This window comes from Phascolarctos cinereus, unplaced genomic scaffold (genome assembly GCF_003287225.1).
Source record: "Phascolarctos cinereus isolate Bilbo 61053 unplaced genomic scaffold, phaCin_HiC Scaffold_5;HRSCAF=322, whole genome shotgun sequence".
NCBI lineage: Eukaryota > Metazoa > Chordata > Mammalia > Diprotodontia > Phascolarctidae > Phascolarctos > Phascolarctos cinereus.
Genome location: NW_027555958.1, coordinates 383,285,270 through 383,307,291, shown reverse-complemented (window position 1 = coordinate 383,307,291; position 22,022 = coordinate 383,285,270). Strand labels below are relative to the sequence as shown.

The window sequence follows — 22,022 nt, the reverse complement described above, 5'->3', positions numbered from 1 at the left end:
GTTTACTTAAGGGTATCAAGAAATAGCTTTAGCACTGGTTTGAGTGATCTTGGAGGCTGAAAACTGGCCAGTTGTGGTTAAGGAAAGAAGATTCTTAGCATTGTGTTGTGTTTGTAAATGCATAAATTAGAGAGTGGAATGTGTTATTCAGTTGTCCTATGGGAGAACATAGAAGGTTAATTGACAGGGAAATGTAGATGGTGGGTAGTATGGACAGAGTTCTATCATGTAAGTTGGAAAGAGTGATTACAGAGTGACTAAGGAGAGCATTTAGTGTGTTGGTACAGGAGAGAGAGAGAGAGTGAATGGACCTGTGAGTGCCAGGGCAAATACCAATGTGCCCTAACTGTGCATTGAGGCCGGATCCAAGAAGAAATGGGTATGGGGGTTTGAATTCTAGTGCCTCACCTACACAGTATAAACACCAATCTAAAAGATGTTCCAATTATCGGAATTCAGTATTTTCTGAACTCTAGGTTGTTTTTAGAAGAGAGTACCTTAGAAGAAGGATACAGAATAACTTGGAAAACTGGGCATATGTGACTATGAATGGCAGTAGAGAGACATAGGAGGCAGAGGAGCTACCAAAGGAAGCAGAGAGGGAATAGTTGGCCAAGTATGAGGAAAACCAGGACAGTGGAATGTCATCGAACTAAACAGTGCCAAATACTGCATCAAGGTCAAAGAGAATGAAGACAGAAAGTTACCCTCTAAATGAGTAATGAGGAGGTCACTAGTGAAGTTGGAGAAAATTATTTCAGAGGAGTAGTGTAGATGGCAGCCAGAATGTAAGGGGCTGAGAAGTGATTGGGTGATAAGGAAGGAAGCAAGTGTAGACTACTCTTAGAGGTTTGGTGGTAAAGAAAAGAAGAGAGATAGGTTAATAGCCAGTGGTTATAGCAAAATCAAAGAAGGTTTTTGGTTTTGTTAGGAAACACTTGAATATTTTTGTAGGCTGACAGAAAAAGATGGGGTGAGAGAAGGAAGAGAGGGGAGACACACACAGAGAAACAGAGAGAGAGAGAGAGAGAGAGAGAGAGAGAGAGAGAGAGAGAGAGAGAGAGAATGTGGGGAAAGAAAGAAAAGAGTGACTGATGGAATAAAATCATGGCTAAAATAAGGGAAGAATGGAATAAATACATTTGTAAAATGTTACAGGTCAAAGAGATTAGCTTTCACAAGGAGGAAAGCCAATTCTTCAGAGACTAGAAGGAAGAGAGGAGGGTAATGAAATTAAGAAGTTGAGGAGTAAAAAATTAAGAGGGTTCACTTTGGATGTTATTAATTTTCTACAGGAAAGCAGGAGGCAAAATCATTTGCTGAGAATGATAAGGGCATAGAGTTGTGGGCTTATGCATTTGTTAAGCTCCTACCACATGCCAGTCTCTGTGCTAAGCAGTAGGGACAAAAAAGAAAAGCAAAAAACAGCCTCTGCCCTCAAGAAGCTCACAGTCTAATGGGGAAGATAACATGCAAACAACTATATACAAACAAGTTACATCCATGATAAATTGGAACTAATCTCTGAGGGAAGGTTCAAGATTAAAGAAGACTAGAAAAGGCTTGTTGCAGAAGATAGAGCATTAGTTGAGACTTGAAGGAAGTCAAGGAAGTTAGGAGGCACAGAGGAGATGGAGAAAATTCCAGACTGGGGCACAGCCGGTGAAAATGTCCTGAGTCAGGAGATGGAATGTTGTATGGTAAGAACTTCAAGGAGGCCAGTGTCTCTAGGTCCCACAGTGCATTAAGGTATTAAAAAAGACAGGAAAGGCAGGACGGTGATAGATTGTGATGGACTTTATGTGCTAAACAGAAGACTTTATGTTTGATCCTGGAAGTTATAGGGAGCTATTGAAGTTGACTGAACAGAGGACAAGAAGATGAGATTTTATCCTTAAGAAGGTCCATCGACAGTTGAGTGGAGGAGGGAATTCAGTGGGGAGAGATTTGTGGCAAGGAGACCAGCCAGCGGGTATGAGGTAAGGGGGCATATATGAGAGATATCGTGAAGGCAGAAACAATAGAACTTAGCAACAGAGAGGGTGTGGATGGTGAGAAAAAGTGAGAAGTCAAGGGTGACTCTTAGGTTGTAGCAGTACCAGGGAAGCTCGGGAGAGGGCAGGGCTTCTAAGGGGAAAGATAATGAATTTAGTTCTGGACATGTTTAAAGTGTCCTTGAGACATAGTTTGAGACATCCAGTAGACAGAGATGCAAGACCAAGTTTAGGAGAGAGGTTAGGACTGAACAAATAAATCTGAGAAGTATCTGCATTGCCCAGGGCAGAGCCTTAGTGGGCATGACCTGGATGAAGATACAGCAAAGAAGACTGAGGAGCAGAGACACATAGGAAGTGAATCAGGAGAGAACAATGTCATGAAAATTTAGAGAGAAAAGAGTGCAAGGAGAAGAGGATGGTAGTGTCAAAGATGGCAAAGAGGTCAAGAAGGGTAAGGATTGAGAAAAATCATTAGGTTTGGCAATTAAGAGGTCGTTGGTAACTTGAAAAGAGTAGTTTCAGTTCAAAGATGAGGTCAGAAGCTTGACTGTAGAGAATTAAGACAAGAGTGAAAGGAAAGAACTGGATGCACCTATTGTAGAGGGCCATCTCAAGTTTAGCCACCAAAGGGAGGAGAGATATGGGACAATAGTTAACAGAGAGGGACAAATGAAGTAAGGAGGAGGAGGGTTGTTTATTTTTTGAATGAGGGAGACATAGGTATGTTTGTTGGCAGCAGGGATCCCAAGTAACCAGCAGACAAGAAGAAATTGAAAATTAATGAGTAAATAAGGATAATAGAGGAAACAATCTGCTAGAGAAGACAGGATAGAATGGGATCGCTTGTACATACAGAGGGATTAGCCCTGAATAAAGGGAAGTTTTGAAACACTGTTCGGATTGTGATAGAGGGTCCATAAAACATGAAAAAAGGATTGTTGTGTGATAGTGATGGCTTAGGGGAGTTTGGATAGCATACCTTTTTAGTGGACCCAATTAGCAACATTTTTCTCTGTCAGCATTCAGGTGCTCAAGAGTAAAAACATCTTATATTTTGGTCACTATTGCAGTTATTAGATAAAATATAAATTTCATGTTGAGAAATCTATAACTGTTTTATTTTATAAGCTGAAATTATGACAGGATCTATAGAAGTTAGGTTGTTCCATCATTCTCCTTGAACATTTAAGTACTTTTTTATTATATATAAACTTAGCCATAGTCAATAAACACAAATAAACAAACTAAATATGGAACGGTTATATAAATAAAGCCTTAAAATCTGATTACTTGCATTTTTGCTTTGTTTTTTAAGATTCTAGACTATTGATCAAACTTTGATTTTCTATGTTTGTTCTTTTTTTAAAAAATTGCTTATGGAATACTTGTGTTGTCAGTACTGCTTTGGATATGGGAGACTAAAGCAGACACTATTCCAATCAGTCAGTCAAAAATTTATTAAGCACCTACTTTGTTTCAGGCACTGTGCTAAGCAGTAGCGATACAAAAAGAGGCAAAAGATATTCTCTGCTCTCAAGGAGTTCACAAGCTAATTGGTGAGACAACAAGCAAATAAATCTGTACAAAAAAGCTGTGTGCAGGAAAAATAGGAAATAATTAGATGAGGGAAGGTCTTACAATTAAGAGGAGTTGGGAAAGACTTTCTGGAGAAGAGAAGGGATTTTAGCTCCAGATTTTACCAGTTTGGTGATGTCATTGAATTGGCTTCCAATAACTATTTTTGGAGGTTTCTGGGAGAGAGAAGATGGAGTAGTTCTATCTCCATTTTGCTGGTTTGCTCCACAGAGGAAGAATGGTCAAATTGTTCTCATAATCTCTAGGTACCAGCTCTCCTTTTCCTTTCTTCCACAACTCTATAAGTTCCTTTTGTGGAAGATGGGAGTCAGAAACAGAGACCAATGCTCTTTCCCTCCACCAAGACCTGATAGAGTACATTGGTGAGATTTCAAAGCAACTAGAAAGTTTTTCTTTTCTTCCGTCCCTTGTTTGTTAAAGGGTGGTGGTAGTGGTGGTGGTATCGTCTTGAACCTCAGATCTCTTAAACTGGTGGTCCCTTTCGTGGTCCCTTTTCACTTTGGGAGAGGACAAAGCTTAGGGGAAGAAATTGATTCTATTCTTCATTGCAGGTAGCCCAGGTAGTTGTTTTTTTTACAAATGATTTATTCCTCAGTTGCTTGACCTTATTATTTTTTTTCTTTTTTCTTTTTTCTTTTTTAGGCAAGTGGGGTTAAGTGACTTGCCCAGGGTCACACAGCTAGTGAGTGTCAAGTGTTTAGTCTGAGGCCGGATTTGAACTCAGGTCCTCTTGACTTCAGGGCCGGTACTCTATCCACTGTGCCACCTAGCTGCCACCTTGACCTTATTATTATTGCTTATGAATTTGTTCTTTCTACTCAATATTTTTTTAAAAATTAATTTTTTTAAAAAAAGCTGTTAAATCCTTGCCTGTAGAAATTTAGGAAAGTTTTTTTTTTGCTCCCTTGAGAAAGAAGGGACATCCTTTTTTCAATGTGGCTAAAGTCTTAGATGGGGGGGAGAGGGAAGGAATATGGACACTGTTCCCATATCAAAGTTCTAGGGGCAAGGGAAGCATCCTGTTGGTATATCCTTAGGCAATCGTAAGTTTCCTTAAACAGAGGTGACTATGAGCAGAAAAAGAAGATAGGTAGACAAACAGACAGACAGACAGGCAGACAGATAGGTAGGTAGGTAGATAGGTAGATGGTAAAACATTTATTATGTAACACATAGCACTGGGGATACAAATAAAAGCAAGCAGGTTAGTTCTTGCCCTCAAGTAGCTTACATTCTAATGGGGTAGACAACACATAAAAGTGTGTTGGAGGGGAAGTGGTTGAACCTGAGGACACTGTTTGGAGCTATCGGTGAGACATGAAATGGGGGCGTGATTCCTAGAGAGATAATGCAAAAGATCACTTATCATATATTCTTTCCATTTTACACAGAGAATGAAAAACCTATAAATAGGTTAAATAACTTGCCCAAGATCATAGAGGAAATGTTTCATAGGCAGAAATGAAGCCTACATTCCCTGATGACTAATCAAGTATTATGTGTGACTGCTTCTTTAAAAATATATATATTCAAAATATGAGATAGATGACTAAGGAACACAAAGTACTTGAGTTAAAGCTTATGAACTTGAGATCAGAAAGACCAAAGCAGGAAATAAGATAAAGCTTGCACTGAGTGAGAGTTTTTGCTTCTGTTTTTATCTCCTCTGATGCATTGCTCCTTCATTTGGTCCTGCTTTCAGTCTCACTATTTCAACTCATCAGCTAATGATTTTATATCTTGTTGTTATTCATGTTCTGCTCTCAGATCATCAGTATCACCTGTGAGCCACACATGGCATAGCAGAGGATCATCAACAGTTACTGTGAGGATGATGTGTTCTTCTCATTTGCAGGGACCGAAGCTTGTGCCCATCAACAAATCTACAGTACAACTCAGTTACAATCTGTAATACCATTTGTATCACTAAACAATTTGCACACAAATGAATACACATAAACTGAATATGTATATATACATACATACATACACACATATGTTAGAACACTTTCCAAGTAGTACTCTGTATCTAATAACTGTATTTGAAATTTTCAACCAAAATTTACCTTGTCCATTTAGAGTCACTTGAAACTTCTCCAAGAAGAACAGACAATCCTAATTCAGTAAGTGAACTTCAACAACTCACTTCAAATACCACAACTTGAAAAAACATTCCCTATCATCCTAAGATACCAGCTCATTGAAGAATTTAATCCAAGTTTCATTGTCTTCCAGGCCATATAAATCTGCACTTCCATCTTCAGAGTGAAGAATCAGAAGGAATATTCCTGGATAACATCAGCCAACGTGGGTAATGGGACAAAATAAGAAATCACATTCAGGTGAGGTTTGTGCTACACTGAAGCCAGTATTTTAATACAGAAACAATATTTGCTATAACACAACTATCAAGGTATGAAAAGAAATGGAAAACTATTATTTAAATGCATAGTGAATAAAAGATTAGGCAAGAAGCTATCTCACTAGATAGGGAAAAAAACTAATAATAGATGATGTCAAAAGGCTTATTTTTGTTATTTTAGCTCTATCCTTATAAAAAAAAATTCAAGTTATAATTTAAAAATATGAACATGCAAAACAAACATTGGAGAGTAGGGAAAGCAGGGGAAAAATATTTAGAGATTGTTTAAATTAAGGTCAATTGATTCAGATTTTAGACTAAAAATAGGCACCTTAAGACTCTAAAAGATTCAGCCTAAATTGTTATAGGACTATTGGCTATCATTTTTGGGAATTCATAAGAGTTCTAGGGTTCAAAGGCTGGTAATGGGTCAGATTGATGTCTATGTTTTTAGGAGCCAAGGAGCACAATTATATTGTAGGTCGAAGCAAGGTAGTGACTGCTCAGAAGCCAGAAATATAGTAAAAAATAAAACAAGAAGTTACACAGAAACCTTGAAATGAAGCATCATCTAATTTATCAAACCTCGGATATTTCTTGCTCAGGTAGCAGCTCTTCTTAGGGCATGGTAAACTTGGGGTCTTCAGGTGAAAGCAGAATATGTGGCAAGGGCAGATCTTGATTGCTTACCTGGCTCCTGAGCCCCTGCTTCCTCATCAATTTCAAAGTCCTTCACAGCTATGCAACTCGGATAACAAGGGGTCTGAAGATGCAAAAGGGGTCATGCTAGTTTTAGGAAGGGCTCAATGATCCATCTGAGTTGAACATCCAAATGGAGGAGATCATGATCTTCTTTAATCTTTTCCATCAATGCCTCCAGATTATAGACCAGTAACATTCTTGCAACTAGAAATTGAGTTCCTTCATTATGTTAGATTTGGCCTGTTGAGATCTTTTTGGATCTTAGACTCTGTAATCTACCATGTTAGCTGCCTCACCCAACTTTGTGTCATCCACAAATAAGATAAAGCATATGTCTCTGCCTTTATGTAAGTCATTGATAAGAACGTTAAACGATACAGGGCCAAGGACAGATAGATGCTGGGATACTCCTTGAGGGACTCTTTAAGTTGACGTTGACCTGTTAACACTGACAGTGAATTTTGGGGTCTAGTCATTCAGATGCACCTCACTGTACCATTATCTAGTTAGCACATCTCTCCTACCTGATTGCAAATCTATGCACCTGTGGTTTTCTGGAAGTTTACAAATGACATCTAGAATTCACTGGACTGGTGGTATAGGGCTATCTACTTAGATGGTATCCTGCTGGAAAAGTATGCTTTTAATGTTGGAGTGGTTAAATACTGAGGTTATGTCATCTCTTCAAAGGGTACCTGGATGAAACCATGGAAGACTCATATGGTCCTGATCCAGCAAGCACTCACAACACCAAAAGACCCCTAGCACTTCCTAGGGTTTCATGTGGCATTTTAATTATTCTATACCCCTGCTTCTTCAGCTTGACCACACCTCTCACCAATATCTTGCAGAAAAATCATGCTTTTCATTAGCTGGTCAGTACCCATAAGACTTTTTAAATAATAAGAGAATGTTTTACCTCAGTACTCATACTGGTATAATAACTACCTAACAGGCAGCTAGTGGTCCAGGAAATGGAATGCTGGACCTGGAGTCAGAAAGACCTGAGTCCAAATTTGGCCTCAGACACCTAGTAGCTGTGGCAACCTGGGCAAGTCACTTAAACCTCTGTTTGCCTCAGTTTCCTCACCTGTAAAATGAGGATAATAATAACACCCACCTTGCAGTGTTGTTGTGAGGATCAGATGAGATAATATTTGTAAAAAGTGCATATATGTATTTATACACACACACACATATGTTTATGTAAGTATATATATATATATATATATACATATATATACATATATATACATATATATACATATATATATACATATGTTTATGTAAGTATATATATATATACATATATATACATATATATACATATATATATTATATATATATATATATATATATATATATATATATGTATGTGTGTGAATAGTCAGTGCCTATACATAGTAGGCACTATATCAGTGCTTATTCCCTTCCCCTTCCCTTTCTGGTTATCATGCTAGGCTTCTTCTTTTTGTTATTAACCTCAAATTCAGTATCTTAGTTCTAGTTCCCTGTTCTGCCATCACAATTTACTGGTATACACAATCCAAAACCGATATTCTGGTAGCTCCAGACTTAGAATCATAGAATGTTAGATCTGGACGGGACTAGAGAAATCATGGGACCACAGATTAAAAGATAAAAGGGACCTATAAGGTCATCTAGTCCAGCCTCCTTATTTTACAGATGAGGAACCCAGTCTCAGAGAGGTTGCCATATAGGAAAGTGTAATGGTATAGTGAGAAAAGCAATTATTTAGAGTCAGAGGAATTTAGACCTTTGCAATGTAAGCTCCTCATGAGGAGGAATTGTTTCATTTTGGGGCATTTGTATTCCTAGCACCTTACATATAGTAGGTGCTTAATAAATATTTGTTGGCTGATTGATTGATTGACCTGCATTTATATCTTTGCTTTGCCACTTGCTACTTCTATCTAATCTTTATTCTCTTCCTATCTACATGTTTCTTAACCTGATTCCTACAAATATGTAATATCTCCCCATCCTTAAAAAAAAAAACCCTCACTAGATCATACCATACCAGCTAGCTATAGTCTAAATCTCTCCTCCCTTTCTCATCTAAACTCTTTGATAAAGCTGTCAATACTTGGTGCTTCCACTTCATTTTCTCTCATTCTCTTCTGAACCCTTTGAAATCTGGCTTCCAACCACATATTTTAACTTAAACTAAGGTATTAAATTAGATACCATTGGTATCTAACCATAGACCAGCCAAGATGAAGAGTAGGGGGAAGCAGTACAGCTTAGTCCCTCCCCCCCAACTATTCTACAAAGACCTAGAAAATGCACCAGACCAAATCTTGATCAGGAAATCAAAGGAAAAATCACATAGAGTCATCTTAGACTCCCCCTAAATCTTCCACCCTCCACTTTCCTTATTCCTTTAAAGAACAGCATCCTCCCAATACCTGAGGCTCACAACCTAGGAATCATCCTAGATTCCTCACTATCTCCCCTCTCCCCCAATATCCAATCTCTCACCAAGGTCTGTCGATTTCATCTTTGAAACATCTCTTTAGTATGCCCCCGCCCCTGACACTGCCCCAGCTCTACTGCAGGCTCTCATTACCCCATGCCTGAACTACTGCCCGTAGCCTGCTGGTAGGTCTGCCTTCCTCAATTCTCTCCCCACTTCAATCCATCCTCCATTCAACCACTAAAGTGATTTTTCTAAAGTGCAGGTCTGATCAATAAGCTCCAGTGGTTTCTTATTGCTTCCAGGAGCAAATATAAAATGCCCTATTTTGGCACTCAAAGCCTTTCATAAACTAGCCCCCTCCTGCATTTCCAGTCTTCTTATTCCCCAACACGTACTTTTTGATCCAATGACTGTGGCCTCCTTGCTGTTGCATGAACAAGACACTCCATCTCTTAGCTTTGGACATTTTCTCTGGCTGGCCCTCGTGCCTGGAATGTTTTCCCTCCTCTGATCTGAATATTGACCTCCCTGGCTTTCCTTTAAGTCCCAACTAAATGTTTGAACACCAAAATAGAAATTCTGAATATCAAAGAAGAGACTGACAAAAATTGAAAGCAATCTCCCTCCCATTGAATTAATAGTTAAAACTAGGAGATTTTCTTTAAAAAAAAAACCACAGTAAAATAGATAAACCTATGGTTAATCTGATTTTTTTAAAGAGGAAAACCAAATTACCAATATTAAAAATTAAAAACATGAATTCACAAGAAATTAAGAAGAAATAAAGGAAATTATTATAAAATATTTTGCCCAATTATATGCCAGTAAAACTGAGTACTTAAATGAAATGGATGAATATTTACAAAACTATAAAATGTCCAGATTAACAAAGAAATAAAGGACTTAACCTATTCTCAAAAAAAATTGAACAAGACATAAATTCCCAAAGAAAAAACCCAAAGATCAGTTGGATTTATGAGCAAATTTTATTAAACACTTAAAGAGAAATACATGTTTATATTTTCTATATGTTACATTGTTATCTATGTATGTATGTATGTGTGTATATATAAACCAGGCAGATGCAAGATATATACAAACTAGATACAAAGTTGCCCTAAAGGTTATTTTACATACACATACACACATACACACATACACACAGAGTCCCAAAAGATTGAGTGTAATTTTAAACTTTAATAATTTAAAATTACTCTATGATTTTTGGAATACTGCATGCATATACATACATATACACATACACAATGCATATATGCATGTACACACATTTGTGTGTGCACACACGTAATACACATGCACATGTATATGTGCACATGTACATAAATGTGTATGTGTATGTATGTACATACATTGTCTTCTCCATTAGGATATTAGCTCCTTGAGGGCATGGATGATTTCTACTTTTTCTTCACATCCTTCATGTTTAGCACAGTGCCTGGTACATAGTAAACATTTAATAATGCTTGTTAATTGATTGATATGGCAAGTCATTTCACATCTTTGAGACTAAGTTTTTTCATCCATAAAAAGGGATGATCAGAGAGGGGAATGATTTGACAGGATGGTTCCTTCCAGTTATAAATGTATGATGATCCTATAATGATGTTGTCCAAAGTCAAACAGTTTGCTTGATGGTAGAATTAGGACTATTACTCAGGTGTCCTAACTCCCTAAACCCCTAAAGGGTCTAAATATGGTCTTATCACTAGCAGTGGTATAGATTGATGTTATTGTATCCTATTATATTGTAAAACCAATTAGTTTTTTCTTGATTATCCTCATGTCCTTTTTATTATTGACAAAATATAAAAATATTATAATCAACAAAAAACCTGGGAGTGCATACTTACCTTTTTCACATCAGAGTTAATTTTTCCATATTGTATGTAGTGAGCTTGTAATTTCTCAGCTTTCTAAGCTAATATTCCTAGGAGAAAAATTCACCAGCAATCGACTGGCAAATATTTACAGCAGAATGGAACACTGACTAATGAGTGTAGCTTAGTAACAAGGAAATCCTGTTAGACCAACATGATCTTCTTAGGTGTGGTAACTTACTGACAGTAGCAACTCACCGAAATTTAGGACTCTGGAACCTCCCTTATTGTCATCAATAGCAATCTTCAGTAATCAATAAGCTTAGCTATTTCTGCCTGAATGAAATCAACAGATATATTTGGCAAAGTTTGGACTTTATCCTTATTGACATTCATTTATAGTCATCTAAAAATCAATAAGCCTAAGATAGAAATTGTTATCTCCCCCTACCCTCCACCCTTCTTCCAAATTTCCTTATTACTGTTGAGGGCACTGCCATCCTTCTAGTCGCTCCGTTTACAATGTCAGTTTCATCTTTGATTCCTCTCACTAACTCCACACAACCAATCTGTTGCTAAATCTTGTCATTTCTACCTCCACAACATTTCTTAGATACCTTCCCTTCTTTCCACTTATACGGCCACTATCCTAGTTCAAGTCCTTATCACATATGGCCTAGAGACTATTATAAAAGCCAAGATGCTGTACTGGGTCCCTGTCTCAAGATTCTTCCCTCCAATCTATGCTCTACACAGCTGCCAAATTGATTTTCTTATTCACCCCTTAGTCAAAAGGAAGTTGATAACTGGAGTTCAGGAGGGAAATAAGGGCTGGATATATAGATTTTTGAGTGATCTACCTAAGAATGATAATTGAACCCATGAGAGCTGATGAGATCACCAGTGGAGAGAATATGGAGAAAGAAGAGAAGTCCAGGACAATGGGCAGATGTGGGATGATGACAGAGCAAAGGAAATTGAGAAAGAAGATTCAGATAGGTAGGAGGAAAACCAAGGGAGGCAAGAATATACATATAAAGAATCTAACTCTAGATAATTACATTTTAAATACTCTAATTCAAATCACAAAAGGCAGCATGATATAGTGAATAAAGAGAGGACCAGCCTTGGAGTCAGGATGACCTGGAGTTCAGGTTCCAGTTCTGTCATATGTGTGTGACTATGAATAAGTCACTTATCCTTTCAAGGAACTATAATCTCTCTTAATCTTTAGTAACTCTTTCAACTATTAGAACTTGAAAAGAAGGCAAATTATATTTATATTTTTCAAACTTTTAGTTCTTATGCTTTTCTGAAGTCCAGAAACCTTTTTAAGCCTAGGGAGAAGAGCTTTGCTTTGGGGGCTACTTTACCTGTTCCCTCTTATTTTTTTAGTTGTTGCTACTATCATTTCTCACCAGTGTTAAATGCCTTTTTACTAGCAGAAATGGATTTTTGTTAGTGTTTTTTACTCTTTTGTGCTGATCACTACAATACACATTAGTATCCCAAATTCTGATTTCATCATTGCTATTAGACAAAATCAGATGCCTAATTCTTATGTGTATATTTATATTAAATATTAATTAAAGGCAATGACAAGTGTAATGTATATTATTGTTACTGCTAGTCACTTATTATTCAGTCAATTTAGATTTTCTTCTCTCCTTTTCGAAGGGATCTTTGTGGCTTTTTGTTGCTAAATTCTTTGAGGTTTTGTCTTTGAAGCAAGTTTTTCAGCTTCCAGACAATAAATATGGTTATGTTTTCAGAATATGTAATTTGGGGGTAATTTTTAAAAATCATTGCATATTTTGGTTTACCTTTGATATTTTTTTCTTGTTTTTTTTTCTATACAACTCTGATTGGTATTGTTTAAAATATGACCTTTTTTCTTTCTTGATGCTTAAGAGAATTTTTTCTTTTAAATTTTGTTGTTTTACAATTGTGTCAAAGTTAGTATTTCTCCTTGTTATTTTCCTTCATGTTCTCTCTATTTGAAAGTATTGCCTAGTCTAGTCCATTGTGAAAATTTCTCTTTTGAGGTGCTTTAAATGCCTAGATTTTTTTTTCTCAGTATAATAAAGGGAAATCTCTTTGATCTCTTAGAATAGGGTTCTTCCCATGGAGCTGAGCATGTGCCCTGGCCCCTTCCAGTGGTCAGGTCTCTTGCTAAAAGGGCATGCTCTGCCAGAGGCTCCCAGTCAGTCCCTTGGACCTGTGAGAGGCATCACTGAGGAGCTGTGCCGGAGAGGATTGGCCACTGAGCCAGGAGAAGCCACCCATCTCATGAGACTTTAAGAAGAATGACTACCCACTCTCACTCCCTCTTCATTTCCCCAGTGAGCATGTCACTTGGGACTCAGGTAGTCTTTCCCTTAGATTTCTTGTGTGGGGATCCCTCATTTACCCTAGCAGCAATGATAACTATGAGCCCACAGCAATGATAATATGTGCCACTTGTTGGAGTAAAACTGGGTCTAGACTTCCAGTCCTTGACCTACTCTTCTGCTGTATGTTTTTTTGCCTGAGCCCATGTGACCACACACTGATACTGAGACAGGTATTTTTAGTGTTGGCAGCAACCTTATGGGTTCAAGAGGTTGGACACTTTTGGGTCCAGGTTGTGGTTGCTCAGGAGGAGCGGTGATCTCTGTAACAACTCAGAGGAGAACATAGCTCCTGCTGGGAGGATACTACAGATGAAAGAATTAAGAAAGTCTAAGACAGGGCATGGCTTGCCAGGAGATTGAGACTTGTGAGCTAAGCAGACAGGACAAGTCAGAAGTAAAAGCGAAATATCTGTTCAGCAGACCCGCAAGTCTCCCACGAGTTTTTTGTCTCTTAGAATGGTATAAGATGGATGGAGAACTTTGTCATTTTAAAAGTACTTATCAACGTTTGCTTGTGAGGTTTTTGTGTTTTAGGCATTTCTTTTGTTGTAAATGAAATAAATTGTTGTCCTATACCTTGATCTACTTTGTACACTGAGTACCATTCTTGAAGGGTCATATGTTTTCCTCCCTTTTCAGTTCCACAGGATAAGAAATTCCACACTAGTTTATCACAAAACAAGGGACACCTGAATTGTTATGGAATATACTATAGGTATATAAAGGTTAATTTTAATGATAACTCTCACAAATAATAATAGTTAATATTGATGTATCTTTAAAGTTCACAAAACACTTTATGTATGTTATCTGATTTGATCATCACAGCAACCTCATGAGGCAGATGCAATTACCCTCATTTTACACTGAGGAAAATAAGACTCAAAAAGTTTAAATGACTTTAAGGCTCCCATAGACAGTAAGTGCACAAGGCAGCTTGGAAACCCAGGTCTCCCTGACTCCAAGGGCAGTGCTCTGTCCATTGTACAATCTACTACTACCTAAATCTGAGGCTTTCTAGCTTTTTTGAGAAAGGAAGGGGAAAGGTTACTTTTGGCAGCTGTTTAAGTCCTACTTTGATGCTACTCCTGAAGGAATATACCTTCAAATGAAGGCAGAGGCCTAGGGCCTATTCCCAAGTGTGAATTGTGGAGAAATACCAAAGTACTAGCCAAAGGCTTAGAGATGGCAAGTCAAGTGATTCTTTTTTCCTTTGAGTTAAGAGCAGCTTAACCTAATTATCTCTCAGTAAATCTGCAGAGATATTTTTGGCATGCTTTTGCAGTACTAGTAAATATTGCTTTTAACTGGAAACTCCCCCCCCCAAAGCTCTCATATAGAAACTAAACCTTGTAATCTTCATTCCTCCCTTATGTCAGCATGGACCACTCTGATTTTGAAAGTAACTTCAGCAAAATCCCCTGGTTTCTATTTTATTAAGATAAGAGTCTCATTCATTTCACTGGTAAGATACTAAGCTGAACTCATTATATTGTCCCTATTGAGTACCATGGAACTTATATCCTTTTGACACTCACTGGTCTCGTGGTCATACATACCTGTCAATGTAAAATCTTTAAAAAACAAAAACAACTGTAATGAAACATGTGTCTGAGTGACATAAGAGAGGGAAAAACAGTTATCTTATAAAGCTGAATTTTGAACTGAAATTAGAATTAATTTGTACTAGAAATCAAGATTAAAGAATAACAGCTTCCTTTATAGACCAAAAGCTTGTTTCATTCATGTTGTTTCATTACAGTTGTTTTTTAGTTGTTTTTCTTTATAATTTTGTTTTTATAGTACAAATTATTCTATAGTGCAAATTATTCACTCTGCAACAGTTCCTACAAATTTTCCAAGTTTATTCTAAAACTGTCTATTCCATCATTTTCTATGTCATAATGATATTTCATTACATCCACGTATCCTCATTTGTTTAGTCACTCCCCAAATGATTGTTCTCCTCTCACTCAATTCTTATCTCCTACTAGGTTAGAAGATATCATATCATGATATCCTAAGATATCAAAGGATTGGAAGGGGCCTTGGGGTCATCTAATACAACCCCCTCATTTCACAGATCCTTAGGCCCTGTCCACTCTATCCCTTTCCATTTTTCCAACTTAATCTTATCAAGCATTTTTTTTCCAGATATATTCTACTTGTGTAACATTCTACTTTCACCTATACACAACACTGGTGTTAGCAATTTTTTGTTGACAGTTGAACCTTTACCAAATAAAATCATATGTCAGGGAGTCTAAATTTTCAGTCTGCACACTGACAAGGTGAGTAGCACCAGAAGTCTGTTATCACCCAATTTGCCCTTTTCCCACAATATTCTTTATGAGAGAAAGTTTATCTTTGGAAAATTATGTGTACTGTTCTCTGTATTATTAATTGATAGCTTTCTTCTTCATAAGAATAATGGTTGTTAAATTTGCAAGCCAACAAATAAACACAAATCAGTGTGATCTTTTTTTCATGAGCTGTCTTAATCTGAAACAGTTTCTGATGTGCCAGCCAGAATGCTTCCCTGAGCAGTAGAGTTTCCATATATGAAAGGCTTGTCATAATTATATCCCCTTTTTAAAAATAAGCCCTGTTGTGCTAAATCAAAATATATTTAAGAAATAATGTGCATGGCAGAAGAGTATAAAAAATCATGAACCGCTTTTGTGGATGATTAAAAGCCAAAAGGAGGCCTTGGCATCAGGTAACCACAAATGCAGTGATTGGGATTATATTCCAGTGCCACAAACATTATTAATATATAACCAGAAGAACCAACAAACCACAACATGGGGGTGGGGAGGAAGCATCTTGCTTTTTCTTCATTGTTGGGGCTGGATATAGGAGTTATGAGTAGGAGGTTCTCGAAGGGTGTATGGGGTGTTCAGGGAGGACCAGCACCTCTGGCATGAGGGCCTGTGGAGCCCTTTTCAGAGCTGCTCATTCACCTTTGGTGTCCATCTGTCATCCAACTCATACCTGTGGCTCTAAGAAGCTGGAGCATGCACATCAACCACCCCGGGTAAAAGAGTCTCGACAGGAGGGCTTAACCAGGTTGAGGGTAAACAACAGGCCTCAAACCTATCAGTAAGTTAGGGGATGTCTACCCCAAGCATGTGAAGAATGGGTAGATGAGAACAATTTGTTCCAACAACCATGAAGGCAGCTGAAGCAAGTGCTGTAGAGTGCTTAGAACCTGGTCAAACACTGAAGACTCCAAGGTCACCTGCTGCATCCCCGGCTGTTGCCAGTCATTTTGACTTCTGTCCAGCCACTGGACTTGTAGGACTCTGGAAGAAAACGTGAGGCTGACGACTTTGCACAAATCTGTCTCACTTAAATCCAATTCACAAGTAAGTCAAGATATCACCCATCATCCACTATTCTACCTCAGCATTATGATGTTGGTGGTCCTCTTTGAAAACAAAGGACAAACAACAAAATGCACACATTGCAGACAGCTGCTTCAACTGCCCTAGAGTTGGAACAACATTCCAGGTTTCAAAGCGTTTGTGTCCCATCAGGTCATCTTTGTTCTCTAATTCAATTAAATAAACATTTATTAAGTGCCCAAGGTATTCACAGCACTGTGTAAGGGGCTCTGGGAATACGAGGAAAAAAAGCAGACTCAAAGAGCTTATGTTCTATGAGGGCACAGAACTTGCAAATAGGTGACAAAAAAGGAGGTAATTTGAGCAGGGGGAGAGAGAGGAAGGAAGAGGGAGAGAGGGAGAGAGAGAGACGGAAAGAGAGAGAAAAAAGAGAGAGAGGGAGGAGAGAGACAGCGGGAAGGAGGAAGGGCAGGGGAGGGAGAGAGAGAGAGAGAGAGAGAGAGAGAGAGAGAGAGAGAGAGAGAGAGAGAGAGAGAGAGAGAGAGGGAAGAAGAGACAGAATAGAGAAGAGAGAAATGGTAACAGCTAGAGGGGAATCAAGAAAGACTGAGTAAGAAGTGACTCCTTATCTGCATCTTGAAGGAATCTAAGGGTCTGACCTCAGGAGGTGAAGGAGGCAGTATATTCCAGGCATGGGGGACAGCCAGTGCAAGAACACAAAGGTGGGAGATGGAAAGTGAAGTTCTAGGAACAGTAGGAGGTGAGTTTGGCTGAAATGTATAGTGCAGGAAGGGGAGTAATATGAAATAGAACAGGAAAAGTGCACTGGAGCTTGAGTTTAAAAGCTTTCAAATATTCCACCAATGAGCTAGTGCTTATCCAAGAAGCAATAGGAAGCCACTGGAGATTCTTAAGCAGGGGAGTGATGGTCAGATCTGTGCTTTAGGAAGCTTACTACAGCAGCTGTGTTTGAAGATACTTGCTAAATATGGTTGGTCTTCACAGTCTGACCAATAAATAGCTGGAGATGAGTGGATCTAAGTGGGATACCGAATAGTTTGTTGAAGGCAAGGCATTAGAAGAAAATCACAAGGGAGAAAAATCAGGGGGAAAAAAAGGGATGGGGTGGTGGGCGGAGGCGGGGGGAGGAAGGTAATGTGAAGGACCTAAGTTTAAATCCTACCTCAGATGCTTATGTGACCTTTGTTGTTGAATCGTGTTCAGTTATGTCTGACTCGTTGTGACCCCATTTGGGGTTTTCTTGGCAAAGATACTAGAATGATTTGCCATTTCCTTCTCCAGTTTGTTTTACTGATGAGGAAACTGAGGCTCAGGATCACACAGCTAGTAAATGTCTGAAGCTCGATTTGAACTCAGTAAGATGAGTCTTTCTCACTCCAGGCCAGGCACTCTATCCACTGTGCCACCTAGTTGCCCCCATAAGCATTTATTAAGCACTTACTGTAAGTCTGTCACTACATTAAGCTCTGGGGATACAAAGAAAAAAACAGTTAACTAAAAAGTGTTCATTCTAGTGTGTGAGACAGCAGCTTCCCTGTGTGACTGTGGACAAATCATATAGCTTCTCCAGGCCTCAGTTTCCTCACCTGTGAAATGAAGGGGTTACATACTAAATGGCCTCTGAGTTACCTTCTGCTCTAGATCACATGATCCTATCACTCATTGTCCCTTCTAGCACCAAGATTCTATGAGTCTGTGATTTTAATTGAAAAAAAAAACCACACCAACACATGAATATTAGAAGGAAGGGAAAAATCATTAAATAACATGTGAGCAACTGCATGCCAATGTAAGGAGTCCTACTACCATGATAGAATTAGCCAAGAAGGGATTCTTGGGGGTCATTTCCACCACCACTCCCAAGCCCACCCTTTCCAGGGCTGAAATTATTTTTTTTGTCTTTATATTCCCAAGGCCAAGCACAGAGTCTTACACAAAGGTGCTTAATAAAAGCTTGTTTGATCAATTGAGCTAGATCTTGAAAGAAGATTGATGGACTACAGATGAGAGGGCAAGTATATTAGGTACAATAAAGAGATTTGACTTGATAATGTTTATCTGTGACATTTTCCATTACCTGTACTTGTAAATTCTCATTAGCAAGGCAAATCCCTAGAGCAGTTGGTTAGCAGCTTCTAGGTACCATGCCTGTAATTTAGGTAACTGCCATTCAGTTGTAAGCTCCTTGAAGGCTCCTTTCTTCTTCCTCTATCCTGGAGCTTAGCACAGTGCGTGGTGCATTGCAGGGGCTCACTAAATGTTTATTGTTTGGCTGACTGTCACCAGATTATAGTACAGCAGACTGGCCAAAAAGCATTTTCCAGGCATAATCAAATTTTAGAGCATGCAGCCATATAATCTAATTCTAACCAATTGTCAAAAATAATCAAAAATTATAAAAATAAAATTTAATATAATACAAATATAAAAAAACTCATTAAATTAATAGCACAAATTACTTAACTGCTCACTCACAGTATTTTAATAACAAATCGAAAACAAGATAATTTTAATTTTTAAAGAAATACAAACAACTAGGCACAGAATTAGTACTTTTGCACACTAAATTTGAACTGCTATCAATCCTATCTATGCTTAACTTATCTATCCTTCCTTTTGAAGGAAGAAAAAAAAGCTCTCCCTTTCTCCTGTTTGGATTTTATGTGCTTGAAAACCACATGGACCTTTTCAAAGCATTCCTTTTTTGCCCCCCAGGGTGCTTTTTCCTTGCAATCAGTGAATGACTTGTATTACTCCTATTGCTAAGTGAAGTTTTAAAGCTATTTTTCTTTTCTTCTCCTTCTCTTCCTTTTATTTTTAAGGAAAAGGTTTTATTGATGTTATTTTTTTTTTACTTCATTGGCATCTCCCAATGACTCCCAACAGTACTTGCAGCAACATACACCTAAGCAAAACAAATCAATATATTGTTTAGGTCTGGCAACATATGCCTATTGGGCCAACCCCTTAACTTCTCTCAGCCTCAGTTTCTTCATCTGTAAAATGGAGATAATAAGAACAGGATTGTTGGGAGGGTCCAAAAAAATAACGCACATGAAGCATTTTGCAACCCTTAAAGCCTGTATAAATGCCAGCTATTCTTCTTATTATTGTTATTAGTCTACTATCTCTCTGTTGATGTCTTTTAATGTTGTTTTCCTTTACAATCCAGTAGTCCTCCTAAAAATTGTTTTACTAGTTCTGCCCATTTCAGCTTTGCATCAGTTCAGGTTAATCAAGTTTTCCTAAATTTTTCCTAAATTCTTCATGTTCTTGTTCCTTATAAGCAATAATCCTCATTACATCCATGTGTCATGGATTCCCCAGTCGATGAGCACCCACTCTGTTTCCAGTTCTTTGATATCACAAGTGCTGCTACAGATATTTTAGGATATCTGGAACTTTTCTCTCTTTGACTTCCTTAAGGTGTATGCCTAAAAATGAGATCACTGGGGCAAAGGGTATGTACAGGTTAGTGACATTTTTAGCATAATGCCAAATTGTGTCCCAATAAACTGTTTTCCCCTATATTCCCTGTTACTTTGTTTTTTCTTTACTTCTCAGAGGGGAAAAAGATGGATAAAAATATGGGCTATAGGACTTTGATCTGTATAAACCTCTCAAAATTATCTTATTTTCTAATCTTCAGGGAGTTATCTCAGATACCAAATCACTGGCTCATTCCTTTTAGCTGAACAGATTAGCTTTGGTATATAAATTATTTTGCATAGAATAGCTAAGGATTATCCTTTAACTAGTTCTGCAACTATTAGTAGTTTTTGCCATCCGTCCTCAAAAATCTGTGTCACATCCAAGGCTTCTTCTTATAAAGACCAATTTTTTAAAAATTTCTAAAGTGACTTCCTCAAGTATTCAAGCACTTAATACTTAAGAACACCTTGGGACCCCAGTGAACACTTGACAAAAATAACATCACAGAGTGCTACTCAGATATTAAATAACAATATGGCACTTTAAGGTTTTTTTTTTAAAATGCTTCACATATATTATCTTATTTGGTCTTCACAACAACCTTGTAAGACAGGTACTATTATTTTCCCCATTTTATGGATGTTGAAACTGAGCCTTGAAGGAGGTTAAGTGCCTTGCCCTAAGTCACATAGCAGTAAGTATTTAACTCAGGATTTGAATTCAGGTCATTCTGTCTCTAAGTCTAGCCCTCTATCCCTAATGGTCAAGTACATGTGTTGAGACTAAGCTTAACTTTTTAAGGGACTGCTGTGATGCCTGATTTTCTTGTTTCTTCTATAGATTCCTGTTTTCCTATAATTTTACATTTTCTTGCTTCAGAGATGGGATATTATGGTGAGAGGGAGTAATTAGGACAAAAAAAATGTAGGCTCAGGGTTCTTATCCTGCCTATTGTCTGGTCTTCAAACTATAATCACCTTGTGTTTGCAAATCACCTTGTTATTTTCCCCTCTACAAAATGGACTAGCTAAGGCTCCAGATAGTGTACTGGATGTGAATCTGATTTCTGTGCCTCACTAGAGTTGGATGTACAAAAGCAGGTCAGGTCAGGTCAGGTTACAATTTTATTGTGTGGGGCCAAAATCTATATAGAACAATGACTTACAAAATAGAGTAGTGACACAGTTTTAAAAAATGAATTATAAATTAAATTCTAAAAATCTTTCTACTTTGATATTTTGATGGATTTGTAAGCTTCTCAAAATAGGCCTTCCCTCATGACTAGAGTACAAGCTCTTGATGCCTTTTCGTAGACAAATATAATTCTTGATCATGACATTCAATAGTTGATTGGTTGTTGTCCTTTGCCTTCAAAGAGGACCAAAATGACATCACTATGCTAGAGTCAAGTTTTTGTGTGTCCGACTGTGGCTGATCAGACTAATACGAGCTCGGAATGTTCTACCACAGGTCGGGCACAAATAATTCCTGTGAACATTTGGGGTGGATTCTCTATTCAATAAATACTCCATAGAAGATCTGCTCAATGTCATGAAGCACTGTCTCCATCTTTTGATATTTGGTCAATTTCAATGCAGAGTTTCAAGTTTTCTCTTACCCTCATGACTGACAAGACTACCTTTATTCTGGTCATATATATCTGTGTTTTACAATACTTCTCACATATAAGTTATCATTCTAAAATAACTGGCTATACATGGACATAGGCTTTGTATATTCCAGTAGCTTGGTTTCTAATCATTTCATAGTAACTCCTCTGTGATGAGACTCTATATAGGGTATCCAATGTGATACCAAACATTTTTAGCAAGCCAAAGCTTCCCCTGTCTTATGTTTTATTTGATAATGTTGTTCAGAGGCATTTTGCCCTTCC

The 22,022-nt window shown here is 37.8% G+C and overlaps 1 long non-coding RNA gene across 3 annotated transcripts in view; it reads left to right on the top strand.

Annotated features, from left to right (window-relative positions):
• The window catches only part of LOC110219564 (uncharacterized), a 127,854-nt gene that overhangs the window by 45,559 nt on the left and 60,273 nt on the right, over positions 1-22,022 (top strand). For 2 of the 3 annotated variants that reach the window (XR_002327674.2, XR_013487337.1), the window contains exons 3-5: positions 5,829-5,935; positions 7,348-7,532; positions 13,045-13,909. This is a non-coding gene — a long non-coding RNA (uncharacterized LOC110219564). Of the gene's footprint in view, positions 1-5,828; positions 5,936-7,347; positions 7,533-13,044; positions 13,910-22,022 lie in introns of those variants that run through there. The other variant, XR_013487338.1, reaches the window with a different exon arrangement.